Raw genomic sequence first — 12,421 nt, 5'->3', positions numbered from 1 at the left:
GATCCCCTGTTTCGCCCAAAAGAACCCACGGGAAGAAGAAGAAAGAAGAAAAAGAAAAGAAGAAGAAGAAGAAGGAAAAGAAAAGAAAAAGAAAAAAAGGAAAAGAAAAGAAAAAGAAAAGAAAAAGAAGAAAAAAAAAAAAAAAGAAAGAAAAAGAAATAAAAAAGAAAAAAAGAAAGAAGAAAATAAAATAATAATAATATAATGAATAATAAATAGGATTTTCTCTCTCTCTCTTCCGTGAAGAAAAAAGAAAAAAAAAAAAAGAAAGAAAGAAAAAAAAAAATAAAATTAATAAATTAATAAATAATGATTAAATAATAAAATATGAGAAAGAGAGTTTCTCTCTCTTTCCTCTTTCTTCAGCCTGAACTAATATTTTCTCTCTCTAAATTAGATTTTCTCTCTCTACTTTTTCTCTTTAGAATCCTTCCTCTAGATTATTTGTCTCTTCTAAGATTTTTAGAATTTTTGAGAAGAATGATGATGAATTTTAAATGATCCTCATGATGGATTTTTTGATCTGTGATCGTCGGACGGTATACCGACATCCACCTTTGATCAGATCAGGTATTTTTAGATTTTATTTCTCATGATTTTATTGAATTGTCCACATGATAATCTTAACATGATTTGATCTGTGATCGATCAAATTTGTTGAATCATATTGTCTGAAGAATTCAAGATGAGTTTCACTCTGTAGAATTTTCTCTCTCTAAAATTTTCTCTCTCTAAAATATTCTCTCTCTTGATTGATTCTCTCTCTAAAAAGATTAGTGAATGAAAAAATTTCTTTTAATAATTCTGATCTGATTCTAATGAAAACCTTGATCCATGATTGTCAGACAGCATACTGCACCCACCTTGATCAGACCATGAATCTTTAGATTTGATCATCCATGATCCCGATCTAGCCATGACTAGATTTGATTGATTGTGATTTTACCACTCAAGATATTGGATCAATCGTAATGTTGGATTGTGTCATCTGATTAATTCGGATTGTACCTCATAAATTCTCTCTCCTTCTAATTATCTCTCTCTACTTGATTTTATGAAATCGATGAAGAAACTTTGGTCCTATCACTTCAAATCCGATTTGATCTGATAGTCAAACTTTGGATCATTTAGGCCTAATTAGATTTGATTAGATGAAATTAGATGATCGGATCCAATCTAAATCGTTGAAATATGGTATTCGTATTCTTTCTAATTATTGAAATTGATTCTGTATAGGATTGTGGATGTTGATCATGGGATATCGCGATATGATCTACGAATAGAATTTTTGAAAGAAAATTTATAGAATTATGTGGATTTATTGGAATGCGTTCGAGGTAAGTAATGTTTCACTTTTCTAGATTTATCGATAAATTTAATATTATTTTTCTGACATGATTTGTGAAACGATGCATGAATTGGATGAATGATATTTGTATAAAAATATCTATTTGAAATATTATGATGAAGCATGATTGAACATATTGATTCCATGATATATTATATTGATTGATTTCGATACTACATGTTTTATATTTTATTATCGAAATTAGAATATGAAATATGATTTATGAAGAATTATGATATAAGAAACATTATGAATTGACAACCTGACTATGAAGGACCTTGCCAATGGGGGTATATACGTTGGCAATTGATTTGTCCTGAGAGTTTACGTCGTCAGAGAGACCAGCGACAAACCGCCAGAGAGACCAGCGGTTCCGAAGGACTTTGCTGTCAGATGATTCGCAGCTCACCGTAAGAAGATACGCGGTGTTATGACCCTACCATGGAAAAATATGGTCATAGCTCATGGTTGACGAAAAGAATTTAAGAAACGAAAGAAATTAAAATCTGGAAAGAAACTTGAAATTTTCGAAAAGAAATGAATTTGGCATGAATGATGCATAATTGAAATTGATTTCGAATTGATGAACTATATATGCTTATTTTCTATAAATAATTATTTACTTAAATGCCTGATGAAATCTGTTGAAAGTGATCATTGCTTACTGGGCTGTCTAGCTCATTACCTCCTATTTTACTGTTTTTACAGATGTTGAGGAATTAAGATGATACAAGATATGAATGGAAGAGTGATCAGAAGCAGAATCCCTATATTTTTATTTTAGGTTGAAAGTCTTATTGAATTTGATAAGACCTATGAATCATTGTTGAATTTATTGAGATATTAAAGAAGAAATTTAGGTCGTTATTTTTAAATTTAAATTATTGACTAATTATTCCGCTGTTGTTTAGGATAGCATGATAAGATGCCTTGCATGCTTATGGAAAGAGTTTTCTATGAGTATGCGGCGGTTGCCATGACCCTCGATTCATAATCTCGGGTCGGGGCGTGACAGTTACAAATCCCATCTCTAGAATATGACATATGAATGTATTTCTTCAAGTGCTATGAATGATATAGCACTTCATCCATGCCTCTAAACTAATTAAACTTCTCTAGATCTAAGAATGAATCATTGATGAATAGAAGTAAAACTAATTCATTCTCTAGATATTCAAATGGCTTTACTTTTCTTATTGACTAACCTATCCAGAGTACTCCACATAATAGAAGCTAAGTTGCAACCCATGATATACTTAAATAGTCATCATCATTTTGTTCAAAGCCTTCGCATTACATAAGTGCGCCTTCAAAGCTATCTTTTCTTGTTATTTAATAATTGCCAAAATCCTCACATATAAGATGAAAATCCATGTCCTCTGTATCTCATAATTTAAATGATTAGTAACTCTAGCTGATTGCTTAAAAATATAAAAACCAAAAACTAACAGCGATACATGGAGAAACCAATCAAATTCTATGATTCTTAATCTACACTTATAACAAGATTTTATGTTGTGATGGGATGAGACGCGTCTTAGTTGTCACATCTTATTTCTATAAGAAAATTAGATCAAGATAGGATCCGAACTCCAAAAGTTATCCATGTGGATAAAGAAGAGGGAAAGAAGAAAGAGGAAAGAATGAAAGAAAGAAAGAAGGCAAAAATTAAAAGGAAGAAAATAAAAAAAGAAAGGGAAAGAAGAAAGAAAAGAAAAGAAAAAAGAAGGAAGAAAGGAAAGAAAGAAGAAAGAAAAAAGAAAAAAAAGAAAAAAGAAGAAAAGAAAAGAAAAAAAGAAAGAAAAAGAAAGGAGAAAAAAGAAGGTGAGAGAGGAAGGACTTTTGATGTGATAACCAACGAGATGAGGCATGATAGTAGGTATCCCATTTCATGGAGAAACTTAGAACACCCGTATCCTAGGGTATTTAAAACCTTACTCACAACTATAATACGATGTGAGTTTACAAAGTGGGAGATCTCATAAGAAGAAGAATCGAATCTCTCTCTTAAGTAATGGTGCACCATATTACTAATTATTTTATCCAACTAAATATAGAAGAAGAAAAAAAAACTTGGGGATGGTGGAAAGTTTACTGCCCATTATTTTGGAGACAAATTAGGCTTAGTATATAACAAAAAGCCTTTTTTTTTTCTTCATGCACATGCATTTTACTACCTTGCATGCATAGAGATTAGTGGTGTTTATAGAGAGTAGAATGTGTTCATGTGTGATGCATGTGTTGTTAAAAGACATATTAATAGATATTAAAATCGGGGTTTGACCATCTGAACTTGCGATCTAAAGCAAAAAGCTTTGACTTTGGGAACAGGAATGGAATAGAACATAAGGAAACATGGGTCGGAGACATCTCATACATGGTCACATTAATCAGGGGAATTGGGATTATATAGTACAATGGATTTGATGGAGTACAATGGTTCAGAAGAAATATCTAGAAAGGCATAAAAAATAGTATGGAGTAATTGAGAGATAGGCGGGAGGTGAAAAGTAATTATACAAGAAAAGTCAAATGGCTTGAGTATATTTCTAAAAAGTTTCAAACTTCAAATTTGATAGCATGATTAGTGAGGAGTGGAGAAAAGTGGCTTGGTATAAACATGGGAACCTCATATATCCAAATTTCAAAAATAACAACCAGGTTTAAGAGATGTAGCTATCTCAATTCTAACAACAGGTTTGACACTTTAGCTTGTTTCGTTGTAGACTCTGGTAAGAGTTTTTTCACTTTTACTTTTTGGTACGCAAGCAAATGTATGACATAATATGATGTATTGAGCTTTTATTTATTTATCATATCTCTTAGGAGGTTTGGAAGTGAATAATAGTTTAACGCAAGGACTAAGGAATATATTTGTTGTAGTACATGCTATATATTCACGGACATACAAAAATAAAGAAAAATATACATAATTCAATCATTGTATCATTTACCGATAACTTTTTAACAACAAACTAATAATTGTTATGTAACATTTTTCACTAGTAATATATTTTTCTCAAATTTAAATTGCCATTTAATTTGAAAAATCAACTTTCTTGAACAAGATATAATCAAAGAACATCATTATTTAATCATTATCATCTGTCTTTATAGTAGTTTATAACAATTATTATGACAATCATTGAATATAGTCAAAAATCTAGCTCAGCTCTAAAATAGGAAAGAATTGTTATTCCATTTTAATATTAAAGCAAAAATTCCGGTGCATCATTCCCCTCTCCTCGCGGTACATCAATATGTGATGATTGATGGGACTGATGCACATGGCCTGCCTATCACCCACATGATCCCTATGTACCGCGCTCAATAGTGAAGATAGTGATCCTGGGAAGTAGCACTCGGTAGTAAATAATAGTTTTTTTTGTTAAATTAATAGCTTCTTTTCCAAATTGATTCAATCATTGTTGAAATATATATTTATACTCATGTAATGAGATATATTAATATTTATTTAATAAAATATACTAATATTTATTCATTCATTGCCTTCTATATCTAGTTTTTACTAAACATATCTGTGCATGTATAAAAGAAATAGGAGCATCATGGTATTTTGGTAAAGCGGCTACTAAGCACTGCTCTCTTGCTCAACACATAGGTCCCTTATGGCAAATAAGGATTGGGTAATGCACTTGGTCAATTAGATGATATGTGAGTCATGTGCACCAAACCATGCAGCATTGGAGTGGGGAATGGAGAGGAATGGCGAAATATTTCGCTTTCTCAAAATGAGGATTGAAAATTAAATCCATTTTCATATCTGATTCAGATTGGATTTGCATAGAAATCATTTTGGGTGATCAGATTTGGACATGGATCCAAATATATGCTTTCAATTTTACCACATATCAATACAAAAACACAAGTATTAAGGTTTTTATTAGATTTGGATTCTGATATCCAATTAAAAAAGTCCACCTGTGCCCTTTGACAGGGAAAAAAATTACCATAACAATATTGACTTTTGGTATATAGTTTTATCTTAATTTACTTATTTAGTTATTGTTCATATTATAAAATATGGTCATTTCAAATATATTTTAGTTTTTTATATTTTAATAATTAGTTATGCTCATAGAAAACTTAATCCTCTTCCTTTTGGCAAAAAAAAAAAAATTCATTTTATTTTTTATAATATTTTGAAAATATTTTTTAAATATTTAAAAATATCAATAATTTCAATATACTATTATATAATTTTAATTTTTTTAGAAAGATAATCCATAATTCTTTTTATTCATTCTATAAATAAAAATAATGATGGCATTTAATATAGAAAAATATTAATGCTTTATATTACATATTTTATTTAAGTATTTTTAGTTTCAGTATTTTTTAGGTCAAATATTGTTGGTTTAGTGATCCAAATACTTGATCAAATCAATCTCTATGAAAGTTCAATAACTACATCTTAGATCATTACCTGGTCATGATGCATAAGTTGCAATCTTGATAGCGAATTTTTTTTTTCATCCTTTATAATTATACCATTTATTTAATTTTTATTATTGAATTCCACCCATCAGATAATTTATATTCAAATATCATATTCTGATAGAGATAATATAGATATTAACTAATATATGATTCATATTTGTATCTATTCAGAATAAATATAGATACTAAGTTTGGTTTCCATTTATTATCTGTATCCATAACCATGTTTGCTGAAAAATATGAATATCAATATGGATATTCCAATATCCTATCAGTTTCTAGCTTTGCTCAAAATAAATAGTCTAATTAATAGGAAAATGAAGAAAGAGATGAAAATGAAGAACTTAGTGAGAAGTGTACCATCGTGGGGCATTTGTGATATAGTGAAATATTCCCTTTCCTAAAATAAATAAACTCTAGTGAAGAGCAAAGTGAAAAAGGAGAAATTGATCTTTTAGAAGACTAGAAATTTAGCAAGAAGTCTATGATTGTTTATACCAAAATTAAAGAAGCCCAGCAAAGTGAAGAAAGAGTTAAAAAAAAAAAAAAAAGAACTTAGTGAGAAGTGTATCATAGTGGGGCATTTGTGGTATGGTGAAATATTACCTTTCTTGAATTAAATAAAAGTTTGATGAAAACCAAAGCAAAAAAAAAAAAAAAGAGAATTTTTTTAAGGAAAGAAATTTAGGGAGAAGTTTTGTACTAAATTCAAGGAAATCTAAGAAATTGAAGAAAGAGATAATAATTAAAAAATTTAATGAGAAGTGTATCGTAGTGAGGCATTTGATGTATAGTGAAATATTCTCTATCTTAAAATAAATAAAATGTGGTAAAGAAAAAATGAAAAAAGAACAATCTTTTAAAAAAATTAGGGAGAAATCTATAAGTGTTTATACTAAATTTTAGGAAACCCAGCAAAGTGACGAAAGAGATTAAAAAAGCAAGTAATAAGAAGTATATCATGATAGGGCATTTACGGAATAGTGAAATATTTTCTTTCTTGAAATTAATAAAGTTTGGCGAAGAACAAAGTTGTAAAAAGAGTTGAAGAAAAAAATTTAGGAAGAACTTTGTAATTGTGCACACTAAATTTAAAGAAACCTAGCACAACATATCTATCTCTATAATTTTTTTTTTTAGAAAAATGGGGATTAATATAGATCTCTACTATGATAATTAATAAATTTCATATTAAATAACTATCCTAATCTGACATGAATTTGGAACTGCCCAATATGAAACCTCTAAAAAATAATAATTACTACACCAAAGTTTGTTAATAACATTTCGACTCTCCCTCAAACTTCGTACTAATTGCAAACTTAATCTGACATGGAGAAGGAGCCCCTCCCTCATCACTCACCTCCTCCCCTACTTCCCCTCAATCCCCTATATATAGTTCTCTATGGTATCCAAATTCTTCCAGAAATCCACTCGCTTATTTCTTCCCCCTTCTCTATTTTCTTAGCAAAGAACTATGACCACTACATCTGAGTACTAGGGGTGGCAATTTTTTCGATTTGTCAGGTCTCCAATATGAATGGGGTGGATTTTACCCAACTTGACTAAAATTTTGGACGGATATGGATTTTAGAAAAAAATCTGTTGGGAATAGTGTCCCAAAGTCAATTGTCAGCCTATTGACGGTTGTGCTCATTTTTGTATATATACATAAATTATGAATTAATAAAAATTATTTTGATATTTTTTATCATAAAATATTTCATCTTCTAATGAACTCCTATGTTGTGGTGAAATCCTTAGGACTATTTAGACTCGACAAAGGAGGATTTGTCGTTTAGTCCTTAAATCTGTTTGCAACCAAATGATACGTTGTTACCAAGGACGACAACATTTATTAAGCATAGGTCGTTGTGTGCCATATAGGTTGGTTGTCCTCTTAACCAATGAGTGTGGAGACACTGGTATAGCATACAAGTGAGATGTAAGGGTACATTTGCACGGAACGTGACCGACTCTGGAGCTATTTTTGCTGTCAAGATTTGCTCCGATGGAATATGGGTATAAATGTCCCTCCGACTTGAGACCATCACGGTGACTTACAAGCAACTCACTACACTTAGGCACTGGACTACCTGAATTTCTAATTCAGTGACGGAAGGCTGCTGGGTGTAGTCAAGTACTTGACTTGTCGGTGCGTGTGTCAAGATGGGATTGACCACTCTAGTTTAGGAGCTGTGTACAGTCGTGTTTCAATTTAGCAAAACCTTGGCTAGTAATGTGCAAATCTTAAAATTTGTAAATAAAACTGCAAGCGCACAGTGTGCGGAGTAGCACGACCAGCGAGTACGGGTCGATCCCACAGAGACTTGGTTTAAAAATGATTTTCAAATCTATACTCATGCGAGCTTTAACGAAAATCAAAAATCGAAAGTTGTTTGCTAAAGACAATAAGACTAAGGATCTAGGGTTTTTGAATCCACTAGATCTAGATTAGGAAATTCTACCTAGAATTTTTCTTATTGATCCTAACGACTACTCCTCTTGTCTTTCCCAAGCATAGATTATGAAGGGACTAAGGCCCAACGATAACCCATCAAGATTCTTTATAGGGGAGTAGTAACTAGGATCCCTTAGGGTTTTCTCCTCCTATGCACTGAATCAAGCATGAACTATGAAGGGACTCTGACCCAACTGTAGTTCATCAAAAATTTTTGGCAAAAGAGGAAGAAAAAAAAACCCTAAGAAAAAGAAAGAACCTTATGTAAAACTCCTACTCATGATCTAGCTTCATCGCAAACCCTAGAAGGGATGCTTAGCTAGACATGATCTAAATTTACTTGCAAAATTTAAATGTAGAAAAATAAACTATCCTAATTTCATAAATTAAACTATCCTAATTGCATAAATTTAAACTGCATAATTTAAACTAACCTAATTGTATAAAATTAAATTGCATAAATTAAACTATCCTAATTGCAAGAAAAATAAATTGCATAATGTAAAGAGATAAAATTGTATAAAAATAAGATTTTATATAAAAAAAATTTATTACAAAAATCTCAAAGCTCGAGGCTTGAGAAGAAAGCTAAAAACCCCACTATCTAGGGTTACAAGCCTGATCGGAAGGCCAGAATCATTAAAACAAGGGCCTTTGGGGGCTTTTTATAGGCATTTAGGGGTTATAAGATTTTCAAAATTTTAGATGTGGGACTAAGAGGTTTTAGAGGGCTGTTAGGGGGGTTTAGGGGCTCAAATCTCGCTCAAAAAGCACTTAAATCCATCAAGAAATCCTAAAAATTGTTTCAGCCATCCGATCTTCATCTAAAGGATCCAATTCATCTAATAAATCAAGCCGGAAGCGATTCTGGGCCGTCGGATCACGATCTGGGTGAAGTGCTGCCGTTGGATCGCGTTGCAGAGATGGGATCAGGTCGGATGCGTCGCGGACCGTCCGATCAAGGCGTTGGAAGATTTCGTCCGTTGGATCGCGCTGCAGAAGGATCCCGTGTTGTCCTAGTGTTTATTGATTCTTGCAATTGCCTTGATTACGGTTGGATCTTGACCGGCTGCGATGGTGGCCGTCTGATGGTGCAAAAATGTGGAGCATTGGATCTTGATCAGAGAAGATAGGACCATCGAGTGATGTGAAGTTACCAGATTGCCCTTCGAACCTTCTTCTCTCTCCTCATGAGCCCTGGACCGCGCGCGTGGATCGGGCTCGCGATACGTTGCGGTGAGCTGAGACTCGCTGATTGGCTGATTTATGGTGCATCGATGGGTCCATGGTCCAGGTGCCTGTTGCTGTGGACCAGGCGGCTAACCAGATCACCAAATCAGTTGATTTTTGACCAATTTTGACCTGATTTGACTCAGGTTTGACCCAATTGAGTCTTCTTTCTTCATTCTTCAATTTCTGGGTCAATTTAACTCTGTTTTGCATAAAATTTGCACTGTTGGAATTCTCTTTCCTTGTTCTTTCTATTGATGACCTCTTCTTCTGCAAAATATAATAGCAAGTATCAATTTCCTAATAAAGTTAGATAATTTAGATATTAATTGATACTTTTTATGTCAATTTGTGACATAAATCACACCCCCCAACTTAATCATTGCTAGTCACTTAGCAATGTACCAAAATAAGATCATATTCTAAAAAGATCCTTCCTTTGCAAATTAATTTAAGATCGAAATTCAAGAAGTTTTCTAGTATTACTAAGTAATGAGCTTCGAATTAGCATCGGTAGTCAGTCTACTTAGGAGATTTCTTAGAGTACACTTAAAGTTTTATAGCACTTGTGTGAGTGATAACTAACTTAGTATTTCAGTATTAATTTGTACGGGCCAATTGTATCATTTTTCATAACTTAGTTCGATTAATTTTCTATACACCCCAGATTAAACAAAGAACTAAGGTAGCTTTCACACTGTTTTTTTTTTTTTTTTTTTTTTGAGCATCCTGGCCTTCCCACCACCGTTTGATGCGAATCTCAACACTTGACTTAGGTGAAGAGACCCGGTTACTAGGCTTAGGGCAATCCACATTTACTCTGTGTTTTGCATTTTATTTCAGACAGGTAGCTCTTTCCTTAAATTTAAATTTCTTCAATTGGGGTGTAGAGAAAATTATCTAATTTAAATAATACTCAAATCCTTAATTGGCCTTACAATTAACACCTACTTTACCTTGTTAGTGTGCATGTGCAATTGGAAGTGCTAATAGTCTTTAAATGACCTAGGCCACCAAGAGTCTAACCAGCTAATCTTCTCCGTGACTCACTAAATTTATTAGCAAATACTTTCTAACTTACTCTTATTTCTTTTCTAGATTAATTTATTTCAATTTTTTTTTAATATATTAAATGCAAGAAATAACTCATAGTGGAAGGAAAAAGAAATGATAACACCTGATTTTGTTCAAGCTCTCCCCCCAACTTGACCGACATTGTCCCCAATGGAGTTTATCTAATTTATTTGTCCTAAGCAAACTGAAAACAAAGAAAGTATTAGAAATTAAATAAGCTGGGTTGCCTCCCAGAAGCGCTAAGTTTTATGTCTTTAGCCAGACCAAATCTCGAAGCAATTTAATTAGAATAAGTTGGTTCATAAAGAACCATGGCATCTTCAATAGTCTCGACAGGTAATTCCAAGAATGGTTTTAATCGTTGACCATTAACTTTAAAGATAACACCATTACTTGGATTTTCTATCTCAACAGCTCCATGTGAAAAGACTTCCTTTACTAAAAATGGTCCTGTCCATCTAGACCTAAGCTTTCCTGAAAACAGATGTAATCTAGAGTTATATAAGAGCACCTTTTATCCGATATTGAAAGTTTTTCTTATAATTGATTGATCATGAAATACTTTGGTTCGTTCCTTGTATATCCTTGCATTTTCATAGGCTTCATTTCTAAGTTCTTCTAATTCATTCAACTGAAGCTTCTTATGGTTTCCAGCGTCGTTCAAATTTGTGTTTAGTTGTTTGATGGCCCACATGGCTTTGTGTTCTATCTCAATAGGCAAGTGACATGGTTTACCAAACACAATCCTATAAGGAGACATTCCTAGATTGGTCTTGAAAGCGGTTCGGTATGCCCAAAGTGCATCAATTAATTTCAAAGATCAATCCTTTCTATTGGCACTAACAGTTTTTTTCAGGATCTGTTTGATTTATCGGTTTGACACTTCAACTTGCCCACTAGTTTGAGGATGATATGGTGTGGCCAATTTGTGGGTGACATTATACTTTTTCATCAAAGTTGTAAAAGGTCGGTTACAAAAATGGGTTCCCGATCACTAATGATTGCCCTAGGAATATCGAAACGGGAGAGAATATTTTCTTTAAGAAACTTAATGACCATTTTGCTATCGGATGTTCTACATGCAATTGCTTCTACCCATTTTGAAACATAATCAACTGCTACTAGAATATATTCATTTCCAAAGGAATTTGAAAATGGTCCCATGAAATCGATCCCCCAAACATCAAAAACTTCAACTACCAAGATTGGGTTGAGTGGCATCATGTGTCGCTTGATGATTCGACCCATTTTCTGACATTGAGCACAACTTTTACAATATTCATAAGCAACCTTAAACAAATTGGGCCAATAAAAATCATATTGGAGAACCTTAGCAGCAGTTTTCTTAGACGCGAAGTGACCCCCACATGCTTGATCATGACAAAAAGATAAAATATTCATGACTTCGTTATCTGGGATACACCTTCTAATAATTTGATCAGGACATTGTTTAAAAAGATAAGGATCATCCCAAATGAAATACTTCACTTGGGCAAAGAATTTATATTTATCCTGCTTAGTCCAATGAGAAGGTATCTTACCTATGGCTAAATAATTTACAATAGCAACAAACCAAGGTTCAGTAGATACAGACATGAGTTGCTCATCTGGGAAAGATTCATTGATGGGTGGTTCACTAGATGGTGCGACTGGAATTCGGGACAAATGATCTGCTACAATGTTCTCAGTGCCTTTCTTATCCCTAATTTCTAGGTCAAATTCTTGAAGGAGCAAAATCCATCTGATTAAGCGTGCCTTGGCATCCTTCTTTGCTAGGAGATGTCTAATGGCTGAGTGATCGGTGTAAACAATGGTGTGGGTCCCAATCAAATAAGATCTAAATTTCT

This window comes from Elaeis guineensis, chromosome 3 (genome assembly GCF_000442705.2).
Source record: "Elaeis guineensis isolate ETL-2024a chromosome 3, EG11, whole genome shotgun sequence".
NCBI classification, from domain to species: domain Eukaryota; kingdom Viridiplantae; phylum Streptophyta; class Magnoliopsida; order Arecales; family Arecaceae; genus Elaeis; species Elaeis guineensis.
This window is presented reverse-complemented; position numbering follows the sequence as displayed.